At 36.4% G+C, this 19424-nt stretch overlaps 1 protein-coding gene across 4 annotated transcripts in view; it reads left to right on the top strand.

Annotated features, from left to right (window-relative positions):
- MLIP (muscular LMNA interacting protein) overlaps positions 1 to 19424 on the top strand; it is a 154729-nt gene that overhangs the window by 99578 nt on the left and 35727 nt on the right. The gene's annotated exons all lie outside the window — the stretch shown is intronic.

Genomic DNA, 19424 nt, shown 5'->3' with positions numbered 1-19424 from the left:
AGTTTTGAAGTGTGTATTCTGGCTGTGACTTTCTGCTTAATCACCTCTACTCTGTGCATTTGTGAAACCTGAATCTCATCAGTGAAATGAGGGGATGGCACCAGATCAGTGATTCTCAACCAGAGATGATTTTACAACTGAGAAAGTGGGGTGCTACTAGCATTTAGTAGGTGGAGGCCAGGGATAATGCCAAAAATCCTACAATGCCCAGTACCTTCCCACACAACAAAGAATTATCCAGCCTCAAATGGCAGTAATGCTGGCCTTGAGAAACCCTGGACTAGAACATCTCCTGGCACCCTCTGCTCCAATACTATGAATAATGAAGCTCATTCCTTTATCCTTGCCAAGGGCAATTCAGTTCAACCAACATTGATTAGGTGCCTTCTTTTTGTGTTTTAACTAAGAACTTTTCCCTATTTGACATAAAAAAAGAAGGTAAAACTCTATCTTTGGAATTCCTCATATTCCAAATATTGTCCCATGTAGCTTCTACTCATGGTAGCTCTGTTTGATAAGGAATGTACATTTTCATTGCTTCCAGATATATCGGCAAAATTATGGCTTTTCGCCTTTCTAGATATTTCTTCTTTCTTACTATGTTTCCCCAATTATTAGGTTCCAAGACGATCAACTAAAAGAGAAATTTGAAAGAGTCAGATGGTTTGTATAACTCTTAAAATCCATATTGTTGGATTAAGCCATTCCTGGTATTGGACCTTATTGTCTTCACCCGCACAATGAGAGTGGAGTACAATGCACTATTGAAGGTCTCCTTGTATCCTGAAATTCTGTGTTTATGTCTTTAAATACTATTGGAGCCCTGATATTTGATGATTAGATGATTCAAAAAAGAGGGGGAAAAACAAGTATTATTTAGGTCACATGTTTGGAGAGATGGAAAGTCTTAATTTATTGTTGAAGTCAACATCATGACAAATACCCAGCTCTACAGGGTTTACTTTGATGTGCAGGTGTGTGTGTGCCTGTGTGTGTGCGCCTGTGTGTGTGCACATGCATGGGCTTGCCCCCGCCCCTGCAATTTGCATAGAGCAATTTTGGGTAGAGAATATTTTTTTCCCCTTTCTTTAAAAGTCAGTTTCTATTCACTTCCTATTTGTATTGAGAAATCATCAATATGATTTATTGCCATTATGTCCCTTTGAATAACTATAATTTTGTTTTCCTTTGCCTTAAATTAAAACCCCTGAGATAATTTATTTTCAAAATTAAATATATGTGTGTATGCAAAAGATGATTAAATACACACACATACATATTTAGTAGTTTTTTAAAGCGTCTTGGCATTTGCTACTTAAGTTACTTTTTATTTCTTTTTCACATTGGTAAATTTGTCAACTATTTCTGCTGTAAATATACTGAATAAGAAGGCTAACAAGGCAACCTAAAATTTAAATGAAGATACTTTTAATAATGAAGGTGAACATGTCTTTGCACTTCCCTGTTTCTGGATTTACTGTCTCAGCTTTCTTCAAGTGCAGAGGACACCATATTTCATTCATGTGTTTCATAATTATAAAAGACTCTGGGTTAATCCTTGCAATAAACTTTGGGGATATTTTTTGCCTTTTAAATCTCTCTCTGGAAAGTGATGTGAGACTTAAAAAGGCTCTGTATAAGAAAATAATTTAGTTGTAGAACATCAAACTTTTCACTTAAATCCCTTGTTAAGACAATAATAGATTCAAAAGAACGAAAGGCCAGTATATTAAAAACTGTATGATCACTTAAAAATATAATACTCCTTAAGCATGAACAATATAAATGCTTCATTTAATGTATCTAAATGTATAGATTTTGTAACACTAAAAAGTTGTAATGCTATAATAAAAACATATCTCAGGCCGGGCTTGGTGGCTCAGGCCTGTAATCCCAGCATTTTGGGAGGCCAAGGCGGGCAGATTACCTGAGGTCTGGAGTTCCAAACCAGCCTGGCCAACATGGTGAAACCCCGTCTCTACTAAAAATACAAAAATTAGCCAGGTGTGGTGGTATGTGTCTGTAATCCCAGCTACTTGGGAGGCTGAGGCAGGAAAATTGCTTGAACCCGGGAGGCGGAGGTTGCAGTGAGCCAAGATTGCGTCACTGCCACTGCACTACAGCCTGGGCAATGGAGTGAGACTTTGTCTCAAAAAAAACAAAAACAAAAAACAACAACAAAAAAACCCAGCATATCTTATATGTACGTAATCTGTTCAGAATTTCAAAATTGTGAAAGTTTTTTTTAAATTCAAAGATATCTACACGCTTTTCGAATCAATAAAGTTGTAATTAGCTGATGTTTGTATGCATTGTATCCCACTTGAAAATGTTACACCAAAATGATAAAATCATGGGCTATTCTGTTTTCCTAACAAAGATATGGTACTTTGACTACCTGACTGCCATAGGAATCAAGAAGAGCATGGCCATTTATTTTTTATGTGCTTTTATAAAGATAATCCTATCTCTTTACAGTAAGTCACAAATCTGCAGGCAGCAGTCAAGTAACACATTTTCAAGCAACTTGTACTTACTCGCTTAGTATAATTTTCTACCATTCTCTGAAATGGAACAGCTCTTATACTCAGAGCATCTCTTGCAGTTTTAAAATCCAGCTAGTTTTTGAAAATCTCTTTTGAGATGTCTCAAAATGACATCTGTCAGAGTCCCCTCCCTCTTTTGTAAAAGGCTTTCTGCCAAGACACACCCAGCAGCCATTTCTAGTCTGTGATTTCCACACCAGACTAGCCACAGGGGAACTTGTGAATTGGTCCATTTATTTTAGATTTACTTGGCAATCGCTGGAAAAATTCTCTCTAATCTCTGCTTCCCCAGATTGATCAGGGATTATCTTCACCACCACCACTTTCACCCTGGGAGTCAGCTCAGTGCTGACAGTGGTCATAGGGACCTTGCCTAGTCCTATTGAGACTTCTGATCTTGTTGTTTTCCACTGTTCCCTCCATCCTCCTGCTCTCAGTCCCAGCACAGTTCACACATTCTTACTCTGATTAATTATGTTATTTTCCAGAGGTTTGATGTCCTAACTCCTAGGCTTTTGAAACCCAATTTTTTTTCTGTCAAAGTATTAACTCTGCCATGAGTTTCTAAAATGTATTTTGAAACCCAAACTCTACTTTTTCCTTTCTTTTTGAAATTCTGCTTTAACATTTTAATCCAGAAACATGAGGATGGAATTGATCTGTAGCTGCCTGAGTTGACAGAAGGAACACAGAACACAGGACTATGAGAAAGACAAAACTAGAAAACATTACGAGCATGTGGTCTCCGCAGTGCTGAGTAGTGAGTGTTGTGGTTTTATGCTGAATGGTGTTGCCACTTCTCTGTCTACTTATCCCCCTTTCCTCTACACTTAATATTCAGGCATTTAACATTTGTGCCAGGCTCTGCAATAGGCCTTGGTGATTTCCCAGGAAATAAAGGAGATGATATCCCTCCCTCATGGAGCTTAGATTCTAGTAAGTTCTCAATATTGTGGACCGTGGTCTCTGCCTTTTTGCTCCTCTTTGTAACCTTTCCTGCACCCTGTGTACTTCCTCACTAAAAGCTGTCCACTTTACACTCAGGCTGCACATTCTGTGGACTCCTACTGCAACAGAAGTGACACGTCTCGTCCTTGGGTCCTCTGATCATTGAGGAACCCTATCCTTGTGGCTAGTTACTGTAGCCTTTGACTTTCCTACTTCCTGAAAAAGAGAAAAAGACGATAATAGAATTCAATGGCAAGAACATGAGCTCTTGTGATTTTTGAAAAAATCAGTCCTTACTGAACTTCGATTTTATCCTACAAAAATGGGGCTACTAATCACCATTTCTAATGGAACCCATACTAATACGTATTTGTGATTTTTTTTAAAGTATAATTTCTTTAAATTTTTTCCAAGTGCTTTCATCTTTATTGCAGTATAATTGATAAAAATTGTACATATTTGGCCGGGCGCGGTGGCTCACGTCTGTAATCCCAGCACTTTGGGAGGCCGAGGCGGGCGGATCACGAGGTCAGGAGATCGAGACCACGGTGAAACCCTGTCTCTACTAAAAACACAAAAAATTAGCCGGGTGTGGTGGCGGGCGCCTGTAGTCCCAGCTACTCGGAGAGGCTGAGGCAGGAGAATGGTGTGAACCCGGGAGGTGGAGCTTGCAGTGAGCCGAGATTGCGCCACTGCACTCCAGCCTGGGTGACAGAGCGAGACTCCGTCTCAAAAAAAAAAAAAAAATTGTACATATTTAAGGTGTAAAATGGATGATTTGATGTATGTGTACATTGTGTAATGATTACCACACTCAAATTAATCAATGTAACTATTAATGTACTAGTTACTCTGTGCACATATTTGGGAGAAGAGATGAGGATACATAAGATCTATTCTCAGCAAATTTCAAGTAAAAAATAAAATATTATTAACTGTAGTCACCATGCTATACATTAGCTCTCCAGAACTTATTCCTTTGATAACTGAATGTTTATACCCTTTAAACAACATTTTTCCTTTTCACTTAAATCTCTTGTTAAGACAATAATAGATTGAAAACAACAAAACATCCATTTCAACCAAAAGTCCATTCCAACCCCTGGCAACCACCATTCTACTCTTTGCTTCTGTAAGTCTGACTATTTTAGATTCCACTAAAGTGAGATCATGCAATATTTGTCCTTTTGTGACTGGCTCATTTCACTTGGCATAATATATTTGGAGTTCATTCATGTTATTGAAAATGGCAGGATTTCTTTCTTTTTTAAGGCTGAATAATATTTCATTGTTTAACACGTTTTATTTATTCATTTATCCATCAACAGACACTTCGGTTGTTTCCATAGCTGATTTTTTTTTTTTTGAGACGGAGTCTCGCTCTGTCGCCCAGGCTGGAGTGCAGTGGCGCAGTCTCGGCTCACTGCAAGCTCCGCCTCCCAGGTTCACGCCATTCTCCTGCCTCAGCCTCTCCGAGTAGCTGGGACTACAGGCGCCCGCCACCACGCCTGGCTAATTTTTTGTATTTTTAGTAGAGACGGGGTTTCACCGTGGTCTCAATCTCCTGACCTCGTGATCCGCCCGCCTCGGCCTCCCAAAGTGCTGGGATTACAAGCGTGAGCCACCGCGCCCGGCCATAGCTGATTGTTAAGACTGATACTGCAATGGTTAAATGAAATACTCACTATCAAAGGGCTCTAAACACTTAAATGTTTCTTGTTATCATTTCCTTTAGAATCACTGCAATTTTGGAAGAAAGGGGTTGATTTCCTGCTAAAGGGTCAACTGAATATATTGTCTTCTTTCTCTCTTCCATTATGAGCAATTGTAGAAGCCTATTTTCTATGTTATTTTTGACTTCTTCAATTTTAACTGCTCCTCCGTCCTAAACACCTCCAGATGGGAAATAAAAGCCCAGAATCAAACTATATGTATAGAAAAATGTGAAACTCAGCATTGTAGTCCTCTGCTGCTCACTGTGATTGATTATGGAGTATTTTTCTTTCTTTTCCCTTGAGTGTACCTCCATCAGATACTTCCGTGCTGATCCATGCCATCTGTTCTGTGAAACTTGCTGTCAGACAACCATACACTTTAAGCACTAAGTTATCCAAATTCTATCTTAAAAATTATGTTGTGATTATTAAAAATCTTTTTTTATATAGAGGATTTCAAATAGCTAAGCATAGGCTAAATTTTTCATACTTCGCAAGTTCAAATTTTCTTGGTTCAAATCAGGATTCAAAATAGATGCGTTGCTTTAAATATGTCTGTTTGAAAAAATGCGTATGGATCCTCCAAAATTTGGATTTCTAAGCAAGAAGACATTGCCATATAATCAAAACCAATTTATATTGGCTTTATCTCAGTGAAATGTAGCTAATCAGAATCTCCTATTTCTTAGTAACATGGGGTTTCTGTGATGCTGTCTGTAAAGTGTTGATATGTCTTTGGATAAAGGGGTCGCTCTTTAAGAAAATATTACTACTGTTCATGATTTTATTAACAAGGTGTTGATTTAAATTAAAACTGTAGCAAAAATGCTATGGCTCTGATTTTAAACTGCTAAAGTTCTAGACAGCAAACGAAAGCTGAAAATAAATGCTGCATTTAAAAATAAATGTTGCTTTACCAAAGAGGTGGCAAGATGGAAGACAGGATGGAGTGAAAGGCTCCAGTAATTTTACCTATGGTACTCTGAGTTCACAAAGGTGTCTTGTACTCAGACAGAAAACCGCAGTGTGAAGAGGGGACAGCATGAGAGAAGAGAAAGTGAATTTTCACCCTTCACTTCCAAACCACAGGGAAGGAAGTGACTTTAAAATGCCAGGATGGAACAAAAGCGTTTCAGATGTGCAGGCTTTAATAAGAAGAGCTCAAAATGCCTTAAAATGCCCTTTGATGTTGCAATGGAAACAGTTTTTGAAGTTAAACAGTATGATTTGATGGTTGAGTAGAAAGTAGGCTTTTTCTAGAGCACCAAATGCATCAGATACGGCTATAACACTAATTTTCTGATGTGTCTGTGAGTTAAGCAGAGCTAAATTAATATATTCACTGCATATTTGTCTGCTAATTTTTCTCTAATGAACAAAGATATTACTTGCTTCATAAGTTCCTGTCTTTTTGAAGTTTTGTAGAATATGATAGTATCATCTCAAAAATAATTAATTCTTTTCAAAAATCAAGCTCTTCAGCCTTTTTCTGCAAAATTAGTTCTATGTATATTTACATTGAAAGAGGACAATTCTCAAGTGACTAAAAAGTGGTTTAAAGCATTTTATCAGAAATAACTATGTTACCTATCTCATTGATGGAAACATGTCCAAGACTGTTTTATGATCCCTGTACATCCCTCAAAAACTAAAACATTAGAAGATTCATATATTGCATGCTAAAGCAGGATACAGTGATGTTCATTTTCAAGACATTTAGAATAGTGATCTCTAAAGTATTAGGTACCAACCTCAAGATAATTTGCTGGGGTGGAAGTAGGGCACAGGTTAGACATGATAGAGATGCCATTAGTGTGTTTTGAAACAAATCTCAAACAGGGGTCACAAACTGTGGTGTGTGGGCCAAACCTGGCTCACCAATGTTTTTATAAATAAAGTATTATTGGAACATGGCCTTGCCTGTTTCAGTTATGTGTCGCTTAAGAATGGGATATGTTTTGAGAAATGCATCATTAGGTGATTTTGTCGTTGTGTGAACCTCAGAGGTACTTACACAAATCTAGACGGTGTAGCCCACTACACTTAGGCTTTGTGGTATAGGCTATTACTGCTGGGCTACAAACCTGTACAGCACATTACTGTACTGAATACTGTAAGCAATTGTAACACAATGGTAAGTATTTGTGTATCTAAACATATCTGATCATAGGGTACTGTGAAAATACAATACAAAAGATAAAAGAAGGAACACCTTTATAGTGCACTTACCATGAATGGAGGTTGCTCTGGGCGAATCAGTGAGTGAGTGGTGAGTATATGTGAAGGCCTAGGACATTAATTGTACATTATTGTAAACTTTAGGAACACTTAGATTACACTAAATTTATTAATTTTTTTTGAGATGGAGTCTTGCTCTGTTGCCCAGGTTGGAAGGTAGTGGTGCGATCTTGGCTCACTGCAACCTTCATCTTCTGAGTTCTAGCAATTCTTCTGTGTCAGCCTCCCAGTAGCTGGGACTACAGCTGCACGCCATCATACATAATTTTTTGTATTTTTAGTAGAGATGGGATTTTGCCATGTTGGCAAGGCTGGTGTCGAACTCCTGACCTCAGGGGATCTGACCCCTCAGCCTCCCAAAGTACTGGGATTATGGGATTACAGGTGTGAGCCACCACGACTGGCCACATTTTTTTTTTTCAATAATAACCTCAGCTTACCGTAATTTTTTACTTAATAAACTTGAAGTTTTTAAACTTTTTGACTCTTATAATAAACAAAATGCAAACACAGGCCGGGTGCGGTGGCTCATGCCTGTAATCCCAGCATTTTGGGAGGCTGAGGCAGGCGGATCACGAGGTCAGGAGATCAAGACCATCCTGGCTAACATGGTGAAAGCCTGTCTCTACTAAAAATACCAAAAAAAAATTAGCCCTGCATGGTGGCAGGCGCCTGTAGTCCCAGCTACTCAGGAGGCTGAGGCAGGAGAACGGTGTGAACCTGGGAGGTGGAGCTTGTAGTGAGCCGAGATCACGCCACCGTACTCCAGCCTGGGGACAGAGCGAGACTCCGTCTCAAAAAAAAAAAAAAATAAAAATAAATAAATAAATAAATAAAATACAAACACATTGTGCAGCTGTACAAAAGTATTTTTTATTTATATCCTTAATCTATAAGCTTTTTCTCTATTTTAAAATTTTCTGGATTTTTTTTTTTTTTTTTTTACATTTTAAACTTTTTTTTTTTTTTTTTTTTACATTTTAAACTTTTTTTTTTTTTCTCAAACACAAGTACACATGTTAGCCTAGGCAGGGTCAGGATCACAAGACATCACTCTGCAATAGGAATTTTTTGGCTCCATGTTAATCTTATGGGACCACCAATACATATATGGTCTGCTGACCAAAACATCGTTATGCAGTGCATGACTGTATGTATCTATTTTTTAAGGCTGCTTTCATGTTACTATGTTAGGACTGAGTAATTGTGACAGATTTATGGTTTGCAAAGCCTGCAATATTTACTAATGGAAACTTTACAGGAAAATGTTTGCCAACTTCTAACATAAAATAACAAGAAAGATTCTAAGCTTTGCTGATTTATATGAGTTTACATGGGTCTCCTTTGTAGGTCTAAATGGTAGATAGTTACAACTCATGTATATTCTAAATGAGATTCCTTGGAAAAGTGTCAGGCCTTTCCAACTTGGGGTGATGGACAGTGAGCCCTCAGTTGGCCATTCCTTAAGCCTGTTGTATCTTATTGCACTATATGTGCCCAGTTAGCTAGACATACAATTTATCATTTTTAACTATTTTTAACAAAAATAGTCATCTTAAAATAAGCAAATGACTTTATTAAAAAAAACCTTCCACAAAATAATCTAGATTGAGTATACCACTGCTGATACAAGCATAAGCAACAAGAAATAGCAGAGGTGACACCATATCTATGTCTAGCATAAGCTTGTCATCAGACATACATATCAATTTTAAACCCTGAAAATCTACTTGAATTTGATAAGAAGTAGGTTATTTTTTGAAATGATTAAAACAATTTAAAATATAGTTTTATATCTGCTTTTATTATGAATATACCTATCCTTAAGTTTATATTTTTGCCTTGAGTTTTAACTAATAATTGCGTTATGGCATCATACTTGATAAGACATTAACAAAACCGGCATCCAAGGTCATGAAGCTGTGCAATTTTCAGTACTGTTTAAAGACACAAGGTACTCAATATTACAATGTGTAAAGTTTTACTGAAGTAAATGATTAAATTCTCTTTTGAAGAATCTTAATAGGGAAAAAATGAAAAACCCAATTCAGCTGGGGATACGTGTGTTCTTCCTGCTGAAGTATTTATTGCAGAATAACAACAATAGAATGATGAACTGAAATTTATTCCTTTGTAATTAAATGCCATTAGAAAATGCATAGAAAACACCTTTGAAGATCTGAAAAAGTGAGTAATGAGACAATTACTCCCAATATGGGAGTTTTATTATGCAGTTGGATCAAAGTAGAGATTTTAAAATATTCTCAGTTTATAACATTTGTTTTCTAAATATGAAATATACAGAAAGTGACATTTGAAATATATGAAATATACAGAAAGTGACATTTTGGATTCTTAAGGGAAAAATAAATAATAAAAAATTTGTTCTCTAAACTAAGTGACTTCTTTAATAAAAACACTGTTTTATGAGAAAATTCTGGAGGTATAATAGCAATGGGCTACACTAATGATTGTACAATGAGGTTGCAGTTACATCAACATTTATAGGTAACCTATAACGACAAAGGAGATATACACACACAAACACACACACGTAGAGGATTCTTTACAATAATAAAACTCTATTCATGAGAAGGACTATGAAAATCTTTGGGATCATTCAGAGTTTCTCAAGTTACCTCATGACAAATTATTTTAAAAAGTAACAAACTTCAAGATGCATTAGAAATACTCGTTTTTGAGAAATACAAGTGAGGTTCCTGATTTAATGCTCTATCTCTCTCTGTGGCAGCCTGGACACAGACAAGTTGCCATGGAAATTGCTGTATAGCTGATGATAGTCTTCATTATTTTAGAAGTAAAGGCTAAACCAACTCATACCCCAAACCCTAGGCACAAAGATAATCCCACGTAGTGATCCTTTCCCTGTATGAACCTGTTGGAAAAACATCTCGTCCAGGAAATTCATTTGCTATGGAAATAAATAAAATACAAAAGGAAAAAAAGAACTCCAGAGTGAATAACAAACAAAATTAATATTTAACTTGAGACTTTTAAAACAAAGTGTAGTGAACAGTTGAAAAATGACAGAGTATTCCAGGTACCTACCACAAATTAAAACAAAGGAGAGATCATAATCTGCAAAATGGGCAGGTTGAATTCAGGCTAAAAGTTCCTTAAGCAAGACACATAAGACCCCCTTATAATGCTAAAAGATGGCATTTACAAGGAAAATACAGTCATTAGAATATGAAAAATCAAAATATAACATCAACCTTCATCAGGCAACAGCAGGAGACAAGATTTGGAAAAAGTGAAAATATATTATTGGCAAAATATTTTGTTAACTCATTTTTTCGGTTTATCATAGATTAAATAAAAAATAGGTAAAAGTAGATCATCTCGAGTAAATCTAATTTATATATATTCAGACTCTATCCTACAAACAAAACAAAATATTACTCTTTTTCATATCTGTGGAACTCTCACAAAAACTGACTATACATTAAGCTAAAAAAGAAAACCTATTAATTGCCAAGATGGAAACAATATACACAAATTTATCTGATCACAAAAAATGTATAAATTAATAAAGTTAGAAAACATAAAAAGTTTCTGACATTTGTAAATTGACAATTTTGCTTTTTCATGAAACTTTATCGAAGAGGAAATTCAGAATGAAATTTCTGTGTTTTTCTTCTTTTATTCTCTAACTTTATTGAGGTATAATTGACAATTAAAAATTGTATATATTTTAGGTAAAAAACTTGATGTTTTGATACATGTATATATTGTGAAGTGATCACCACAATCAAGCTAGCATATTTATCACCTCATGCAATTAACATTATTATACTTTATTGTTGTGGTAAGAATATTTAGGATCCGCCCTCTTAGCAATCAAGCATACAGAGTATACAGTACACTATTGTTAGTTATATTAATATGGCCATTCATGAGATCTCCAGAAGTTATTCATCTTTGGTAACTGAAACTTTGTACCTTTTGACTAACAGTGACCCATTTTCCCCTCCCCTCTGCCCCTGGTAATCACTATTCTACTCTCTGCCTTCTATGAGTTTGACTATTTTGGATTTCACGTTTAAGTTATGTAATGCACTATTTGTCTTTCTATGTCTGGTTTATTTCACTTAACATAATGTCCTCCAGGTTAATTCATATTGTCACAGATGGCAGGATTTCCTTGTTGTTTAAGGCTGATTAATATTCCATTATATGTATTTATGTATTATACCACCTTTCCTTTATCCACTTACCTATCAATACATATCTAGTTTATTCCCATTTCTTGGCTATAGTTCTGCAGTGTACATGAAAGTACAGATATCTCTTCAAGACACTGATTTAATTTCCTTTGGTGATATACCCAGAAGTGGGATTGCTGGATTTTCATGGTAGCCATATTTTAAATTTTGGGGGGAACCTTCATACTGTTTTCCTTACTGACTTACCAATTAACATTCCCACCAACAGTGTACAAGTGTTCTCTTTTTTCCACATTCGGGCCAACACTCATTCCTATTGCTAATACTCATTCCAACAGGTGTGATATGATAGCTCATGGTGATTTTGATTTGCATTTCCCTGATGATTAGTGATGTTGAGCACCCTTTCATATACCTGTTGGTATTTTCATATGCTCATTGGCCATATCTTCTTTTGAAAAGTATCTATTCAGGTCCCTTGCCCATTTTTTAATTGAGTTATTTGTGCTTTTTTGGTATTGAGTTGTATGAGGTTTTTTTCAAATATATATATTTTGGATGTTAATCTTTTATATATGCAGTTTGCAAATATTTTCTTCCTATATACTGTAGATTGCCTTTTCACACTGTTGAATGTTCCCTTTGCTGTACAGAGATTTTTTCAAGTTTGTTGCAATCCCATTTATCTATTTTTGCTTTTGGTGTCTGTTCTTTTGCTGTCGTATCAACAAACAAACAAAAACATTACCCACAACAATGTCAAGCAGAAGCTTTATTTCTGTTTGCTTCTAGTAGTTATACAGTTTTGAATCTTATGTTTATGTGTTTAATCCATTTTGAATTGATTTTTGTATATTGTGTGAAATAAGGATCCAGTTTCATTCTTCTGCAGGAGGACATACAGTTTTCACCACACCATTTATTGAGGAGACTATCCTTCCACCTTGTCAAAGATTAGTTGTCCAACCATAATGGGTAGATTTATTTTTGTTCCATTGGTCTATAGTCTGCTTTTACGAGAGTGCCATACTGTTTTGATTACTGTGGCTTTGTAATATACTTTGAAATCACAAAATGTGATACCTTCAAAAAAGGGTGTTTGAAAAATTACTTTGGATTCACTGAGAGTATTTTTAATATTGTCTTTTTGGCTGGCATATGTCTTCTGATCTTTCTATAATAAGCTTATATTACTTTGTAATTATATTAAAACTAAGCCTTTTAAAATAATAAAAAGAAGATCTAACTTGAAAAAATAGAAAATAAAATTTCTATCTGGAAAAGTAAGCTAATGAAATCATTGCTTTTCAAATTATTGTCTATTAGAACTTATAAGATATAGTTAAAATAGTCCTTGAAAGGAAATTTATAACGTAAAAATGCTAAATAAATAAGAAGAGTAATAAAGGTCAACCAAGTAAGCATTCAATTTGGAAAATTTAAAAACAAAAATAAAACAAATATTTAGAGGAAACATTATTTAAGGAGAAAATCCTTATTCTTTGCATAAGAAAATAAATGAAAAGGAGTTTATAGGATTAGAAAATGATAAATAGCTAGAAAGCAGAACAGTTGTAGAACTCATAATAGCATGTATTCTTTGAAAAAAATATAAAATAGCAAACTGTTAGCTAAACAGATCAATAAAAAGGGAGAAAATATATAATATGAAATGAGAAATAAACATGAAAGTAACTAACAATATAGAGGACACAAAATATGACACTGCTTCTCTCACCCTTATGCAAGTGAATTAGGAAATCCACAGGAAATAAATACTTTATAGCAAAAATATCTGGAAAAATATAAAAATAAAACTCCAGTAAACCAATTACCAAAAGAAAAACTGAAAAAAAAAAAAAAAAAAAAAAGAAAGAAAAGTTACCCTCAAGAAGCTCCAGGTCACAAATAGATACCCAGGGAAATTCCAACAATCTTTAAGGAACAAATTCAGTTATGTGTTGCTTAACGATGGAAATACATTCTGAGAAATCCATCCTTAAGGGAATTCTTTTATTATTATTATTATTATTTTCTTTTCCATAAGTTATTGGGGTATAGGTGGTATTTGGTTACATGAGTAAGTTCTTTAGTGGTGATTTGTGAGACCCTGATTCTCCCATCCCCCGAGCAGTATATACTGCACCATGTATGTTGTCTTTTGTCCCTTGACCCCCTTGCACTCTTCCCCCCCAAGTCCCCAAAGTTCATTGTATCATTCTTAGGCTTTTGCATCCTCATGGCTTAGCTCCCACATATCACTGAGAACATACGATGTTTGATTTTCCATTACTGAGTTACTTCACTTAGAATAATAGTCTCCAGTCTCATCCAGGTCACTGCAAATGCTGTTAATTCACTCCTTTTTATGGCTGAGTAGTGTTCCGTTGTCTATAGTGTATATATACCACAGTTTCTTTATCCAGTCATTGATTGATGGGCATTTGGGTTGGTTCCATGATTTTGCAATTGTGAATTGTGCTGCTATAAACATGTGTGTGCAAGCATCTTTTTCGAATAATGACTTCTTTTCCTCTGGATAGATACCCAGTAGTGGGATTGCTGGATCAAATGGTAGTTCTACTTTTAGTTCTTTAAGGAATCTCCACGCTGTTTTCCATAGCCACTGTACTAGTTAGGGGAATTCTTTTTTGCGCAAACCTTGTAGATTTTACCTTACAGAAGCCTAGATGGTATAGCCTACTACACACTTGGGCTATAGGGTATAGTATAGCCTATTGCTCCTAGGCTACCAACCTGTACAGCACAGTACTGTACTGAATACTGTAGGCAACTGTCACACAATGGTAAGTATTTGCAAATCTAAGCATATCTAAACATTGAAAAGATTCAGTAAAAATGGGACCACCATTGTATATGCAGTTTGTTGTTGGCTGAAATGTCATTATGCAGTTCATGACGACAACTCTAATAGCAGAGAGTTGTAGACTATAGTAATGCGAGCATATCTTGTAAATCATTTTCTGTAGCAAGTGTAACATTGTTATAAAACCCAGCAGAAGTTGCACGAAAAGGAAACTTCAGCCCAAACTCAGTTATAAATATCAATGCAGATATCTCAATTTAGTAGGAAACAGAACTCAGTGGAACATTAAAGAATGCTGTGTCCTCACCAAGTGGGATTTAATGCAAGGGGAAAATAATGTAATTGTCTCCTTAGACTTTAAGTGCCATCTTTATTAAATAAACACAACAGAACCCTTAAGGACTTTCAGTAAGGGATGGTGGATTGAACAATGCCTCTAAATATGCTCCTTCCCATATTTACTTAAAATTATTGTAAAGATATAGTCTACAAGTGTGGGAAGTAAGAAGAGGAGACACAGCAATAAAATTTTAGAGGCAGAAAAATATCCTGATGAGGAAAAACTGACATAGCAACCCAAGAAGGCTAAATCCTAGGCTGGCCAGGGAGAAAGCCAAGTACTGATTCCATTTCTACGTTAGAGTTCTCAGAAGGCTTAGGATTTGGAGGTGCTTGATACCTCTGAAAGGAAGGTAAAGAAATGGTAGCTGAAAAAAGGAGGAAAAGGTAAAAGCCATTTAAGAAGTAGCTATCCCCAAATTCATATTTCTTTGTGACTGATTAACTAACATTTTAAGAGAATAATTCATATGCTGGAGAGAGGAAAACAGGATTTCTGGCCTGGGGCCTCCTGGCATAGTGGAGAGCAGTGGAGCTCTTCTGAAAACGGGGGACTAAGTGATGCTATAAGGGGTTAATGCCGACACACACTGTCTCTTCTATTCACATCTCAGAACACTTGTAGCCAGGCCTTTGCCTTCTAGCCAGGAGATTGAAAATGTCTTTTTTGAAGAATGTGACCAATATAAAGAGGAAAGCTCTCAAGTTATTGAGACTGGGTTACCCTGTACAGTGAAACTCAGATAGCCTGATCCATGTGCTCAGAGTTTCCAAAGTGCTCTTAATTCCTGACTCTAAAATATTAGCAGATAATTAAAGATATCCGGATACCCGAGGAAGACCTCCAATATGAAATATGAACAGAAAACCAAACCAAAAAAAAATGACCAAACAAGAAATAAAACAAACAAACAAACAAAACAGAGGAAACACTATTTAGAGAGAAAAAACTCAAGAACATCAATATTTTTACAGATAGATAAGATAGTGCCTCTATAAAATCAGAACAGAATACTAAAAAAATAAAAAGAATACTTGGAAAATAAAAGGGCCTCTTGGAAATTAAACACAAGATTGCAGAAACAAAGAATGCAATATAAAAGTTGGAGGGGGCGTGACTAACTCATCGCAGTTTGTCTTAGCACTAAAATTCCCATTCCTGGGAAACCTCTCTATCCTAGGTCACCTTAGTTGGAGGATGATATGGTTTGGCCCTGTGTCCCCACCCAAATCTCTTGTTGAATTGTAATCTCCAGTGTTGGGGGAGGGACTTGGTGTGAGGTGATTGGATCATGGGGGCAGATTTCCCTCTTGCTGTTGTCATGACAGTGAGACAGTTCTCAGGAGATCAGGTTGTTTAATATGTGTAGCACTTCCCCTTCACTCTCCTGCTCTGCCATGGTAAGATGTGCTTGCTTCCCTTCAGCCTTAATTATAAGCTTCCTGAGACCTCCCACCCATGCTTCTTGTACAGCCTGTGGAACTGTGAGTCAATTCAACCTCTTTCCTTTAAAAATTACTGAGTCTCAGATAGTTCTTTATAGCAGTATGAGAACAGGCTAATACAGAGGACAAATTAACTAAACCTCTCAAGCTGATGAGCAAAAGGAAATGAGATGAGAATTTGAGGACTATCTAAAAAAGTCCAACATCCAGAAAGAGAAGAGACAAGAAAAAGAGAAGGAAATGATAAAATAATTCATGAAAATTTTCCAAAATGTTACATATAAAAGAGCATCAAATTCCTACAAAAGTAGATGAAGATATACCCACACCAAAGTGCATACTGGGGAATTTTCAGATTATTGAGGACAAAAAGAAATCCTGTGTGCTTCCAGAGAGAGAGGACAACAAAAAGGGTCATTTACAAATAATCGGAAATCAAAATGGCTGGGCTTCTAAACCACACTGGACAATAAAATAATCCAGTATAATAATACTTTCAAAATTCTGAAAGAAATTATTTTCCAACTGGAATTTCATATTCAAACAACCAAATGTAAGAGTAGAAGAAAGTCAGTTTTCAACGTGCAGGTTATTGGAAATTGGCTTCCAATACTCCATTTTCCCAAGAAGCTCCTTTAGGGTCCAGTCAATATGAGAGAAAACCAAAAAAATGTAAGACACAGGCTATTAGAAACAGGAGATCCAGGCCGGGCGTGGTGGCTCACGCCTGCAATCCCAGCACTTTGGGAGGCCGAGGCGAGCAGATCATGAGGTTAGGAGATAGCGACCATTCTGGCTAACAAGGTGAAACCCTGTCTCTACTAAAAATACAAAAAATTAGCTGGGCGTGGTGGCGGGCACCTGTAGTCCCAGCTACACGGGAGGCTGAGGCAGGAGAATGGCGTGAACCCGGGAGGCGGAGCTTGCAGTGAGCAGAGATCGCGCCACTGCACTCCAGCCTGGGCGACAGAGCAAGACTCTGTCTCAAAAAAAAAAAAAAAAAAAAAAAAAAAAGAAAGAAAAAAGAAAGAAAAGGAAACAGGAGATCGAACATGGGAGAGAGGCAAATTAAATACCCAGGATTATGCTGAAGAGAATCACAGGATAATAATGTATACAAACATAGAAGGCAATTAGCACAGATTGAAACATAAATATTGAAGCTGTCACCACTAAGAATCCTTTCACCTTTGTATTGTATTACCAACTGACAGTACTCAAGTGAGCTTGGCCAGGGTTCTTAGCTCTCTTTTGCCTGTCCAAGTGCTGATAAGATTCTGCTCTCCCTCCCTGCCCAGCTGCCTGGGTAGAATGAGGACGACACCTGATCCTACAGAAACATTCAGGTTTGACCTGCTCCTAAGAGCTGAAGATTGGCAAGAGTGAACTTAGAGGCACAAAACACAGAGTGGCACACTCTCTGCAAACATTTTCCTCTTGATTGGATAGAACTTGATTCTGCCAGATAAGCGCATTTGGCAAATCCATTGCTTTCCATGGATCACCATGGGCTTGCCCCCTGACAACCTGAGAATTGATTTTTACACCCTCCAAGAAAAAACTGAAGCCTGAATATAAAGTGGTTTGAACAGAGACTGTTCAAACCACTTTACCTAAGCACCTTCAATTATCAATAACAACACTGTCCTTTTCTCACAGTTAGTCTTCTGTTTGCTACTCAGTTGTCATATTAATCACTTTCACACTGATTAATAATTTATGTAATTACTTGGTAAAACAATGAAATGTTTGATTTAGAAATAAAACAAAATTGTAAGTCAGAATCATCTTTAATGGACAAGTACTGTATATGTTCCATTAAAGCTACCCACTGACATGGCTTTCATTTCATTTTCATTCAATGTTAGAAGCATTAACCAATGAAATTAGACAAATGGAAGAAATGAAAAGTATCACAACTGGCAAAGAGGAGACAAATTTATCACTCTGTTAGGTGAATTGATTTTTTTGGATTGACCCAAAACTTCTAAGACAATCAAGTGAACGACAATTACAATCAGTACGATAATTCAGTAATGTGTCTTGGTAGAAAATAAATAGCTTTCATGTACTGATACAGAAAAATTCCAAAACTGTCAAATAAAAAAATCAAACAAGACACAGAACATTGTAAAGAGGATATTATTTTTTTAAATTTTAAATTTAAATTTTTATTTTTTCTTCAACTTTTAAGTTCCAGGGTACATGTGCAGGATGTCTAGGTTTATTACATAGGTAAACGTGTGCCATAGTGGTTTGCTGCATGGGTCAGCACATCACCTAGGTATTATGTCCAGCATCCATTAGCTATTCTTCCGGATGCTCTCCCTCTTTCCACAACCCTGGACAAGCCCCAATATGTGTTGTTCCCCCACCATGTGTCCATGTGTTTTTATTTTTCAGCTCCCACTTGTAAGGGAGAACATGTGGTGTTTGGTTTTACTGTTCCTGCATTAGTTTGCCGAGGATAATGGCTTCCAGCTCCATCCATGTCTCTGCAAAGAACATGATCTTGTTCCTTTTTATGGCCACATAGTATTCCATGGTGTATATGTACCACATTTTCTTTATCTAATCTATCATTGATAGGCATTTGTATTGATTCCATGTCTTTGCTAGATGCTATCTTTTTAAAATAATAAGTGTACGTATGTGCTGTGTGTGTAAAGTAAGATATATATTTGTATTTGCTTGATTTGTAGAAGACATATACCTGCATATAGGCCCTTTTGGCAACTTTTCTTTGTAGCCTCAAGACTTCTTACTCTTTTGATTTCCTTGCTCCATTCACATAATTCATGGCCTCATGTAGTAGTTCCTACTTCCTCAAAGCCCCTCATCGTTTTTCCATGTTGAAGACCCACTTTAGTTAAGGCCTCGTAACTTCCTTTCTTTGCAGTTGCACTCCTCTATTTGTTGCACCACCAGTTTCTCTCCAAAACAACACATCGCCTAGAATTGAAGACCTCATTCATTCTTTCCAGACCCACCCTTCCCTGATTCCTTATCCATGACAAACTCAACTCCGAAACTTACTATGTCATGAACTAAACCTTGTACTTCTGCCCCTCCACTCACATGTTAATATTTTCCACAATGCCCTCCCCTTGACTTCCCGATTTCTTCCAGACCAAATCACAAGCATCTTTAAATTAATTTCCATGACTACCTACCTCTT

Source organism: Nomascus leucogenys, chromosome 22a (genome assembly GCF_006542625.1).
Source record: "Nomascus leucogenys isolate Asia chromosome 22a, Asia_NLE_v1, whole genome shotgun sequence".
NCBI classification, from domain to species: domain Eukaryota; kingdom Metazoa; phylum Chordata; class Mammalia; order Primates; family Hylobatidae; genus Nomascus; species Nomascus leucogenys.
This window is presented reverse-complemented; position numbering and strand designations above follow the sequence as displayed.